Raw genomic sequence first — 11,468 nt, forward strand, 5'->3', positions numbered from 1 at the left:
GGAGTATGAGTCTCTTTCGACCATCAGTTTCATTCGTGCGTAGCCTCTTCAGTCTTTCCTCAATTATTTCAACCGGTGAATTCTAGTCTCGTTCGTCATTCTCCATCTCTTTTTCTTCTCTGGTGGACTCAAGTCAAGTTTTCGGGTTGATTATATTCTTTCCCTCAGCTCAAGTGTTTTCCCTGCTCGTTCGTCTCTCGCCAGTTCATCCTTCCAGAGTGCTCTAGACATCTCAGGAGATTCGTCTGTGTTCCAATTAATTCGAGGTTGTCACCTTATTCAAATATTTCAATTGTTCCGGTGCATCATCTATATGTTCAATAATCCTTTCCAACGGTGTTATCTCTTCAGTGGGCCCTAACCCACAGGTCTTTTCCCAGGATCTTACCTGACTCTTCTAATTTCCCAGAGTTATTCTTAAATTCTTTTCAAGTTGTGACGTAAGAATGGATCCCATCAGTCACATTTCTTCTCCAAGATCGCTTTCAAATTCATTTTCATTGTTGGCTCAACCTCTCTACTTTTCATTCTCCCGGAGTACCTCAATAATTTTGGTGGTGTTTCTTGTCGTCTTTCTCAGCTTTGAAGATCGAAGAAGAGTTTTCATATCATCCTCTCGAATTATTTCAGTTTGCCAGATATTCTTTCTTACCATCCGGAGTATTTCAGGAGTTGATTTCTTTTCATTTCACCGGAGGACATCATTCCAGCTATCGTTCTCTATTTACCCCGAGGTTTTTTTTCAAGTGCTCTATATTTAGTTCAAAGTCTTCCCGTTCTTTTGTATCTAAATCCCCTCTAGCTTATTTGTTCTTCTAATTCTTACGGTGGTTCGTTCAAGATTCTTTTTCCTTGATTATCATATTAATCCATTCGATCTTTCCAGTCCTACCGGTGGTTCATGAAGACTTTCTCAATTTTTGTGCTATCCCCCCTCCTTAATGCTTTTTCAAGAAGAATAAGTAGTATGCAAAATCCATTGCTTGTCATCGATTTAATTTGATGAAGGATAAGCATACAATAAATCTTATTCTTATTTCATCCAAGTAAGTAATTCCTTCCTTCGGAGTTTGTTCTTGATGAATAAATTCTAGTTCCAAGTGTTTTCATCTTTTCTTTTCCGGAGTTCAATTTCCTCGGCCATTTCGTCGAACCTCCATCTAAATCACCGCAAGGCTCATCTTATTTTTTTCATCCTTCATTCTATCTCATCATCCTTTTGTTACCGGAGTTCTTCATGGTGGTTCTTCATGATTTAATTCATTCTTCAAGAGTTCATCAAGATTTTGTTGGAGGAGTTCAAGTATCTTTTCTTCTCACATTTCGCAGTGCAATTAATTCTCCGTATTCTTTTGAAGTGGAGTTTTGCATTTCTTCATTCTTCTAAGTTATCCAATGATTTCCGTTTGCGGCTGGTTATCACCTCATAATTTCTGAGGTGTTATCCATAAGTCCACGACAAGCTTATTCTTTCGTTGTTGATTTTCTCAACAACTCCATTCAATCCTTCCTTCTAAGTTCTTTTCATTCCATTATTTCAATTCTTTCCGGAGGTTTTGTGTCATGTCTCCATCAAGTATCATTCCATCCTCTCAAGTTCGTGTTCTATTCCCCCATGTTTCAGCCGGAGTGTTGCCTAAATCCTTTCAGTCTTATTCGTTCTTATCTCATTCTAACCGGAGTGGTTTCATAGTCTATCTGATTCCGTGAGCTTTCGATTCTCGTCATTCTCGTCGTTCCTCTCTTCTTCTCGAGTGCTCTCAATTCTTTGCTTCTTCTCTTGAGTTCTTGTTTCACCTCATCCCTTTTTCTCTTCTGTCTCGGTCCTAAGATCTCGGGACGAGATCTCTTGTTAGTGGAGGAGTGTTGTAACGCCCCGGATTCGTTGCGCCAGGTGTCTGCCAGTTGTTCGCCGTCGTTGCCATGTCATTTGCTTGCGTGTTGTATTTTGCCATATCATCATTCACATTGTGTCATCATGTGCATTGCATTGCATCGCATTCGTGTTCGTCTCATGCATCCGAGCCTTTTCCCCATTGTCCGTTTTGCGATCCGGCACTCCTATGCCCTCCGGCGTTCCCCTTTTTGTCTCTCGTTGTGAGCGGGTGTTATACGTTCTCGGAATGGTCGCGAACTTGTATGTACATATATACTGGTCGATGTAGAGGCGCACACGTGTCTTAGTAGAGGCGCGTACGTGTCGTAGTAGAGGCGCGCACGTAGCATGTACACGTACGTACAGTGGCCAGGGTGCAAGAAAGAAAATACGGCCACGTATGTGTACATATGGGCGGGGTCTCAAACGCCTAGTCGCGCATACGTACGGCGAGGGCTCATGTTCATGGGGAGGCAACGGAATGCGTCGTGTTCATGGGGAGGCAACAAAATGCATCATGTTCATCGGGAGGCAACGGAATGCGTCGTGTTCATCGGGAGGCAACGGAACGCGTGGGAGCCAACCGGCTTGGACGGAACAGGCGATGGAAACGAGGCCTGGAGTACCGCAGAACGGAGGAAACGGACCTCCTACGGTCGAAACGGGGGTCATGTTGATCGGGAGGGGTGTGGCGTACCGCAAAACGGACGAAATGGACCTCCTACGGTCGAAACGGGGGTCCTGTTAATCGGGAGGGGTGTGGCGTACCGCAAAATGGACGAAACGGACCTCCTACGATCGAAACAGGGGTCCTGTTCATCGGGAGGGGTCTGGCGTACCGCAAAATGGGACTCCACTGGATACTGTTCATCTCCACCGTCGACCTCCTCCAGCCTCCACGGGCTACCGTCGACCTCCTCCAGCCTCCATGGGCTACTGTTCATCCAGCCTCCATCGCGTGCTACTCCATCGGCTACTGTTCAACCACCCCTCCACGGGCACCCCTCCACCGTCTACTGTTCATCCAGCCCTCCACACCACGGGGTCCTGTTCAACCACCCCTCCACGGCCACCCCTCCACCATCTACTGTTCATCCAGCCCTCCACACCACGGGTTCCTGTTCATCCAGAGGCAACCCCACCGCTCATGGTTCATGCAAACCCCCCATAACACTCACTGTTCATCCCAGAGGCAACATCAATCGGCTTCGGTTAGCAGCAGTAGCGAAGGAATCGCTCCATCGGTTCAGTTAACAGCCATCGATCGATCGCTCGGATTCAGTAACGCGTAGCCTGCAGTGCAATCGCTCGGGTTCACTTAGAGCTCAACGCCTCGCTCGGCTTCAGTTAGAGCCAACGCCTCGCACACACGCGCGTACGTATGAGAGAAACGCGCATTGCTCCACCCCGACCTCCCACCATAACCGGCAACTCCCCGAAATTTTCCTCCCCCTCGCTTCTACCACAGTTTTTTCCGTCATGGACGGCCCAAAGAATGTCATGCAGCTGCGTCTCCGGCCCGCCCAGGACGAAAAGCCCATTTTCTGTCATGATTTTTTGTCATAGAAGTAGGAGCCCACCACATCTATGATGATACCGGGTTTTGTCACAATTATCGTCATAGAAGTGTCATATGTATGACAGAAAAAAAATTTGGTAAGAGTGCTCCTATTGATCCTAATGATATGCCTTTGTCTACTTTTATTGAGAATAATAATGAATCTATGGATGTGAATTTTGTTGGTAGGCATAATTTTGGTAACAACGCGTATAGAGGAAACTTTAATCCTAGGCCATTCCCTAGTAATTCCTCTAATAATTATGGAAATTCCTACAATAATTCTTAGGGAAATTTTAATAAGATGCCCTCTGATTTTGAGAATAGTGTTAAAGAATTTATGATCTCTGAAAAGAATTTTAATGCTTTTCTTGAAGAAAAATTGCTTAAAGTTGATGAATTGGCTAGGAACGTTGATAGACTTTCGCTTGATGTTGATTCTTTGAAACTTAGATCTATTCCACCTAAGCATGATATCAATGAGTCTCTCAAATCCATGAGAATTTCCATTGATGAGTGCAAATAAAGAACCGCTAGGTTGCGTGCTAAGAAAGATTGCTTTGTAAAAGCGTGTTCTTCTAGTCTCCATGAAAATAATGATGAAGATCTAAAAGTTATTGACGTGTCCCCTATTAAATCCTTGTTTTGCAATATGAATCTTAATAATGATGGGACTAGAGATGAGTCAACTTTAGTTAAAAGGCATCCCTATAATTCAGAGTTTTTAGATCTTGATGCTAACTTTGGTAAAAGTGGGATTGGAGAGGTTAAGACTTTACATAGCGTTGAACCCACTATTATGGATTTCAAGGAATTTAATTATGATAATTATTCTTTAATAGATTGCATTTCCTTGTTGCAATCTGTGCTGAATTCTCCTCATGCTTATAGTCAAAATAAAGCTTTTACCAAACATATTGTTGATGCCTTGATGCAATCTTATGAAGAAAAACTTAATTTGGAAGTTTCTATACCTAGAAAACTTTATGATGAGTGGGAACCTACTATAAAGATTAAAATTAAAGATCATGAGTGCTATGCTTTGTGTGATTTGGGTGCTAGTGTTTCCACGATTCCGAAAACTTTATGTGATGTGCTAGATTTCCATGATTTTGATGATTGCTCTTTAAACTTGCACCTTGCGGATTCCACCATTAAGAAACCTATGGGAAGGATCAATGATGTTATTATTGTTGCAAATATGAATTATGTGCCCGTAGATTTTATCGTTCTTGATATAGATTGCAATCTTTCATGTCCTATTATTCTTGGTAGACCTTTCCTTAGAACGATTGGTGCAATTATTGATATGAAGGAAGGGAATATTAGATTCCAATTTACATTAAGGAAAGGCATGGAACACTTCACTAGAAAGAAAGTTAAATTACCTTATGAATCTATCATGCGAGCTACTTATGAATTGAATGCCAAAGATGGCACAACTTAGATCTATCCTCGCTTTTATGCCTAGCTAGGGGCGTTAAACAATAGCGCTTGTTGGGAGGCAACCCAAATTTATTTTTGTTCCTTGCTTTTGCTTCTATTTATTAATAAATATTTCATATAGCTTCTGTTTAGATGTGTTTTCATGTTTTAATTAGTGTTTGTGCCAAGTAGAACCTATAGGATAACCTACGGTGATAGTTAATTTGATTCTGCTGAAAAACAGAAACTTTTGCACGCACGGAAATAATTTTAGTAAATCACAGAAACGTGCTTCTGCATTGATTCTTTTTTCTGTAGATCAATAGACAAATTACCCAGGACTTACTATTTTCGTAGGATTTTTACAGTTCCTGAAGTATTCGAGAGTTACAGATTGCTACAGACTGTTCTATTTTTGACAGATTCTGTTTTTCGTGTGTTGTTTGCTTATTTTGATGCATCGATGGCTAGTATCGGGGGGTATGAACCATAGAGAAGTTGGAATACAGTAGGTTTAACACCAATATAAATAAAGAATGATTTCATTACAGTATCTTATGTGGTGGTTTTTCTTTCTTGCACTAACGGAGCTTATGAGATTTCCTGATGAGTTTTGTGTTGTGAAGTTTTCAAGTTTTGGGTAAAGATTTGATGGACTATGGAATAATGAGTGGCAAGATCCTAAGCTTGGAGATGCCCATGGCACCCCAATATATTCAAGGATAAACAAAAGCCTAAGCTTGGGGATGCCCTGGAAGGCATCCCCTCTTTCGTCTTCGTCTATCGGTAACTTTGCTTCGAGCTATATTTTTATCCGCCACATGATATGTGTTTTGCTTGGAGCGTCTTGTATGATAATAATCTTTGATTTTTAGATTACCACAATCATCCTTGCTGTACACACCTTTTGGGAGAGACCCACTTGATTTGGAATTTATTAGAATACTCTATGTGCTTCACTTATATTTTTTGAGCTAGATAGTTTTGCTCTAGTGCTTCACTTATACCTTTTAGAGCATGTCGGTGGTTTAATTTTGTAGAAATTGTTGATCTATCATGCTTCACTTATATTATTTTGAGAGTCTTTTAGAACAGCATGGTATTTGCTATTGTTATAAAATTGGTCCTAGAATGATGAGCATCCAAGTTGGGTATAATAAAAACTATCATAGGAAGTGAATTGGATGCTATGATCAATTTGATGCTTGATAATTGTTTTGAGATATAGAGGTGGTGATATTAGAGTCATGCTAGTTGGGTAATTGTGAATTTAAAGAATACTTGTGTTGAAGTTTGTAATTCCCGTAGCATGCACGTATGGTGAACCGCTTTGTGATGAAGTTGGAGCACAATTTATTTATTGATTGTCTTCCTTATGAGTGGTAGTCGGGGACGAGTGATGGTCTTTTCCTACCAATCCATCCCCCTAGGAGCATGCATGTAGTACTTTGTTTTCAATGGCTTGTAGATTTTTGCAATAAGTATATGAGTTCTTTTTGACTAATGTTGAGTCCATGGATTATACGCACTCTCATCCTTCCACCATTGCTAGCCTCTCTTGTGCCGCGCAAATTTCGCCGGTACCATACACCCACCATATACCTTCCTCAAAACAGCCACCATACCTACCTATTATGGCATTTCCGTAGCCATTCCAAGATATATTGCCATGCAACTTTCCACCGTTCCGTTTATTATGACACGCATCATCATTGTCATATTGCTCTTGCATGATCATGTAGTTGACATCGTATTTGTGGCAAAGCCACCTTCATAATTCTTCCATACATGTCACTCTTGATTCATTGCATATCCCGGTACACCGCCGGAGGCATTCATATAGAGTCATATTTTGTTCTAAGTATCAAGTTGTAATCTTGAGTTGTAAGTAAATAAAAGTGTGATGATCTTCATTATTAGAGCATTGTCCCAAGTGAGGAAAGGATCATGGAGACTATGATTCCCCCACAAGTCGGGATGAGACTTCAGACTTCAAAAAAAAGGCCAAATAAAAAAAGAGAAAGGCCAAATTAAAACAAATGAGAGAAAAATAGAGAAGGGACAATGCTACTATCATTTTACCACACTTGTGCTTCAAAGTAGAACCATGATCTTCATGGTAGAGAGTCTCCTATGTTGTCACTTTCATATACTAGTGGGAATTTTTCATTATAGAACTTGGCTTGTACATTACAATGACGGGCTTCCTCAAAACGCCCTAGGTATTCTTGAGCAAGCAAGTTGGATGCACACCCGCTTAGTTTCTTTTATTGAGCTTTCATACATTTATAGCTCTAGTGCATCCGTTGCATGGAAATCCCTACTCACTCACATTGATATCTATTAATGGGCATCTCCATAGCCCGTTGATACGCCTAGTTGATGTGAGACTATCTTCTCCTTTTTTGTCTTCTCCACAACCACCATCCTATTCCACATACAGTGCTATGTCCATGGCTCACGCTCATGTATTGCGTGAAAGTTGAAAAAGTTTAGGAATACTAAAGTATGAAACAATTGCTTGGCTTGTCATCGGGGTTGTGCATGATTAAATACTTTGTGTGATGAAGATAGAGCATAGCCATACTATATGATTTTGTGGGGATAACTTTCTTTAGCCATGTTATTTTGAGAAGACATGATTGCTTTGATTAGTATGCTTGAAGTATTACTATTTCTTATCTCAATATGAACTTTTATTTTGAATCATTTGGATCTGAACATTCATGCCACAATAAAGAAAACTACATTAAGGATTATGCTAGGTAGCATTCCACATCAAAAATTCTGTTTTTATCATTTACCTACTCGAGGACGAGTAGGAATTAAGCATGGGGATGCTTGATACGTCTCCAACGTATCTATAATTTTTTATTGTTCCATGCTATTATATTACCCGTTTTGGATGTTTATGGGCTTTACTTTACACTTTTATATTATTTTTGGGACTAACGTACTAACTGGAGGCCCAGCCCGAATTGTTGTTTTTTTTGCCTATTTCAAAGTTTTGAAGAAAAGGAATATCAAACGGACTCCAAACGGAATGAAACCTTCGGGAGCGATCCTTTTGGAACAAACGCAATCCAGGGGACTTGGAGTGGACGTCAATCAACAAACGAGGCAGCCACGAAGGTGCCCGGCGTGCCCCCTGGGGGTGGGCGCGCCCCCCACCCTCGTGGGCCCCTCGAGCGTCAACCGACCTACTTCTTCCTACTATATATATATCCACGTACCCCAAAAACATCCAAGAGCACCATGAAAAACTATTTCCACCGCCACAACCTTCTGTATCCGCGAGATCCCATCTTGGAGAATTTGTCGGCGCTCCGCCGGAGGGGGAATCGACCAAGGAGGGCCTCTACATCATCGCCAAGGCCTCTCCGATGAGTTGTGAGTAGTTTACCACCGACCTTCAGGTCCATAGTTATTAGCTAGATGGCTTCTTCTCTCTCTTTGAATCTCAATACAAAGTTCTCCTCGATCTTCTTGGAGATCTATTTGATGTAACTCTTTTTGCGGTGTGTTTGTCGAGATCCGATGAATTGTGGGTTTATGATCAAGTTTATCTATGAGAAATATTTGAATCTCCTTTGAATTCTTTTATGTGTGATTGGTTATCTTTGCAAGTCTCTTCGAATTATCAGTTTGATTTCGCCTACTAGATTGATCTTTCTTGCAATGGGAGAAGTGCTTAGCTTTGGGTTCAATCTTGCGGTGTCCGTTCCCAGTGACAGCACGGTCAGCAAGGCACGTATTGTATTGTTGCCATCGAGGATAAAAAGATGGGGTTTATATCATATTGCATGAGTTTATCCCTCTACATCTTGTCATCTTTCTTAATACGTTACTCTGTTCTCATAAACTTAATACTCTAGATGCATGCAGGAGTCGGTCGATGTGTGGACTAATAGTAGTAGATGGAGAATTGTTTCGATCTACTTGTCGCGGACGTGATGCCTATATACATGATCATACCTAGAAATTCTCATAACTCTCTATCAATTGCTCGACAGTAATTTGATCACCCACCGTAATACTTATGCTATCTTGAGAGAAGCCACTAGTGAAACCTATGGCCCCCGGTTCTATCTTTTATCATATAAGTTTTCCATCTACTTTTATTTGCATCTTTTATTTTCCAATCTATATCATAAAAATACCAAAAATAATTATCTTTATCATATTATCTCTATCAGATCTCACTTTCGCAAGTTACCATGAAGGGATTGACAACCCCTTTATTGCGTTGGTTGCGAGGTTCTTGTTTGTTTGTGTAGGTGCATGGGACTTTTGAGGAGCCTCCTACTAGATTGATAACTTGGTTCTCAAAAACTGAGGGAAATACTTACGCTACTTTGCTGCATCACCCTTTCCTCTTAAAGGAAAACCAACGCAATGCTCAACATTCCACCAAAGGTCGTTCCGAAGACACCGACTGCAATTGGAGGGTCACGCTCCGGGACGTCAACCAAAGGTTAGCCCTTGAAATGGGTGGGCGGGCTTCGCCGCAGGTCACCAACTAAAGATCGGTTACCTTGTCATGTTCAAGATGGCTCACACTATGCTCGATGTCGGTATGAAAACTCTTGTTCTTGTTGTACGGTTTCTAATGGCAAGATCAAGAGTTTGCTTATATGGTAGTACGGTAGTTTCAATGCTTTCCGTGTCAATGGTAGTTGGCTATATGTGTTAGTGTGTTGATCTTCATGGTCAGTCCATGCTACATGTTCATTCAATGTCACAATTGTAGTGCCCGGCTAGGAAGCTTGTGCTCGACAATGTTGCTGAGGGTAACTGCTCGAAGGGCAAGAAGGTGGCAGAGGTTAGCGCGTTAAAGAGGCTTCAGGTCAGGGCACCGAATTTCGGCCTTTTTCATGAGGATGCAGGTCCAACACACTTCTACAAGGTGATCTTACCATATGTATTGGAATTACCGCCGATCCTCATGGCTTTCGTAAGCACATGACCAACATTCCACCGAAAGTCGTTCCGAAGACACCAACTGCAATTGGAGGGTCATGCTCCGGGACGTCAACCAAAGGTTAGCCCTTGATAATAGGTGGGCGGGCTTCGCCGCAAGTCACCAACTAAAGATCGGTTACCTTGTCATGTTCAAGATGGCTCGCACTATGCTCGATGTCGGCATGAAAACTCTTGTTCTTGTTGTACGGTTTCTAATGGCAAGATCAAGAGTTTGCTTATATGGTAGTACGGTAGTTTCAAAGCTTTATGTGTCAATGGTAGTTGGTTATATGTGTTAGTGTGTTGATCTTCATGATCAGTCCATGATACATGTTCATTCATTGATCTTGTTTCATATCAAAACTGTAGTGACCGGCTAGGAAGCTTGTGCTCGACAATGCTGCTGAGGGTAACTGCTCGAAGGGAAAGAAGGTGGCAGAGGTTAGCGCGTCAAAGAGGCTTTAGGTCAGGGCAACGAATTTCGGCCTTTTTTATGAGGATGTAGGTCCAACACACTTCTACAAGGTGATCTTAGAATATGTATTGGAATTACCGCCGATCCTCATGGCTTTTGTAAGCACATGACCAACATTCCACCAAAAGTTGTTCCGAAGACACCGACTGCAATTGGAGGTTCACGCTCCGGGACGTCATCCAAAGGTTAGCCCTCGATAATGGGTGGGCGGGCTTCGCCGCAGGTCACCAACAGAAGATCGGCTACCTTGTCATGTTCAAGATGGCTCGCACTATGCTCGATGTCGGTATGAAAACTCTTGTTCTTGTTGTACGGTTTCTAATGGCAAGATCAAGAGTTTGCTTATATGGTAGTACAGTAGTTTCAATGCTTTCCGTGTCAATGGTAGTTGGCTATATGTGTTAGTGTGTTGATTTTCATGATAAGTCCATGCTACATGTTCATTCATTGATCTTGTTTCATGTCAAAATTGTAGTGCCCGGCTAGGAAGCTTGTGCTCGACAATGTTGCTGAGGGTAACTGCTCGAAGGGCAAGAAGGTGGCAGAGGTTAGCGTGTCAAAGAGGCTTCATGTCAGGGCAGCGAATTTCGGCCTTTTTCATGAGGATGTAGGTCCAACACACTTCTACAAGGTGATCTTATCATATGTATTGGAATTACTGTCGATCCTCATGGGTTTCGTAAGCACATGACCAACATTCCACCGAAAGTCGTTCCGAAGACACCGGCTGCAATTGGACGGTCACGCTCCAGGACATCAAGCCCTTGATAATGGGTAGGCGGGCTTTGCCGCAGGTCAACAACTGAAGATCGGTTACCTTGTCATGCTCAAGATGGCTCACACTTGCTCGATGTTGGTGAGGGAGTCCCGGATAAGGGGGTATCCGGACAGCCGGACTATGTACTTTGGCCGGACTGTTGGACTATGAAGATACCAGATTGAAGACTTCGTCCCGTGTCCGGATGGGACTCTCCTTTGCGTGGAAGGCAAGCTTGGCGATTCGGATGTTAGGTCTCCTTCTCGGTAACTGACTCTGTGTAAACCCTAGCCCCCTCCGGTGTCTATATAAACCGGAGGGTTTAGTCCGTAGGACAACAACGATCATACCATAGGCTAGCTTCTAGGGTTTAGCCTCTACGATCTCGTGGTAGATCAACTCTTGTAATACTCAT

This window comes from Triticum dicoccoides, chromosome 3B (assembly GCF_002162155.2).
Source record: "Triticum dicoccoides isolate Atlit2015 ecotype Zavitan chromosome 3B, WEW_v2.0, whole genome shotgun sequence".
Taxonomy (NCBI): Eukaryota; Viridiplantae; Streptophyta; class Magnoliopsida; order Poales; family Poaceae; genus Triticum; species Triticum dicoccoides.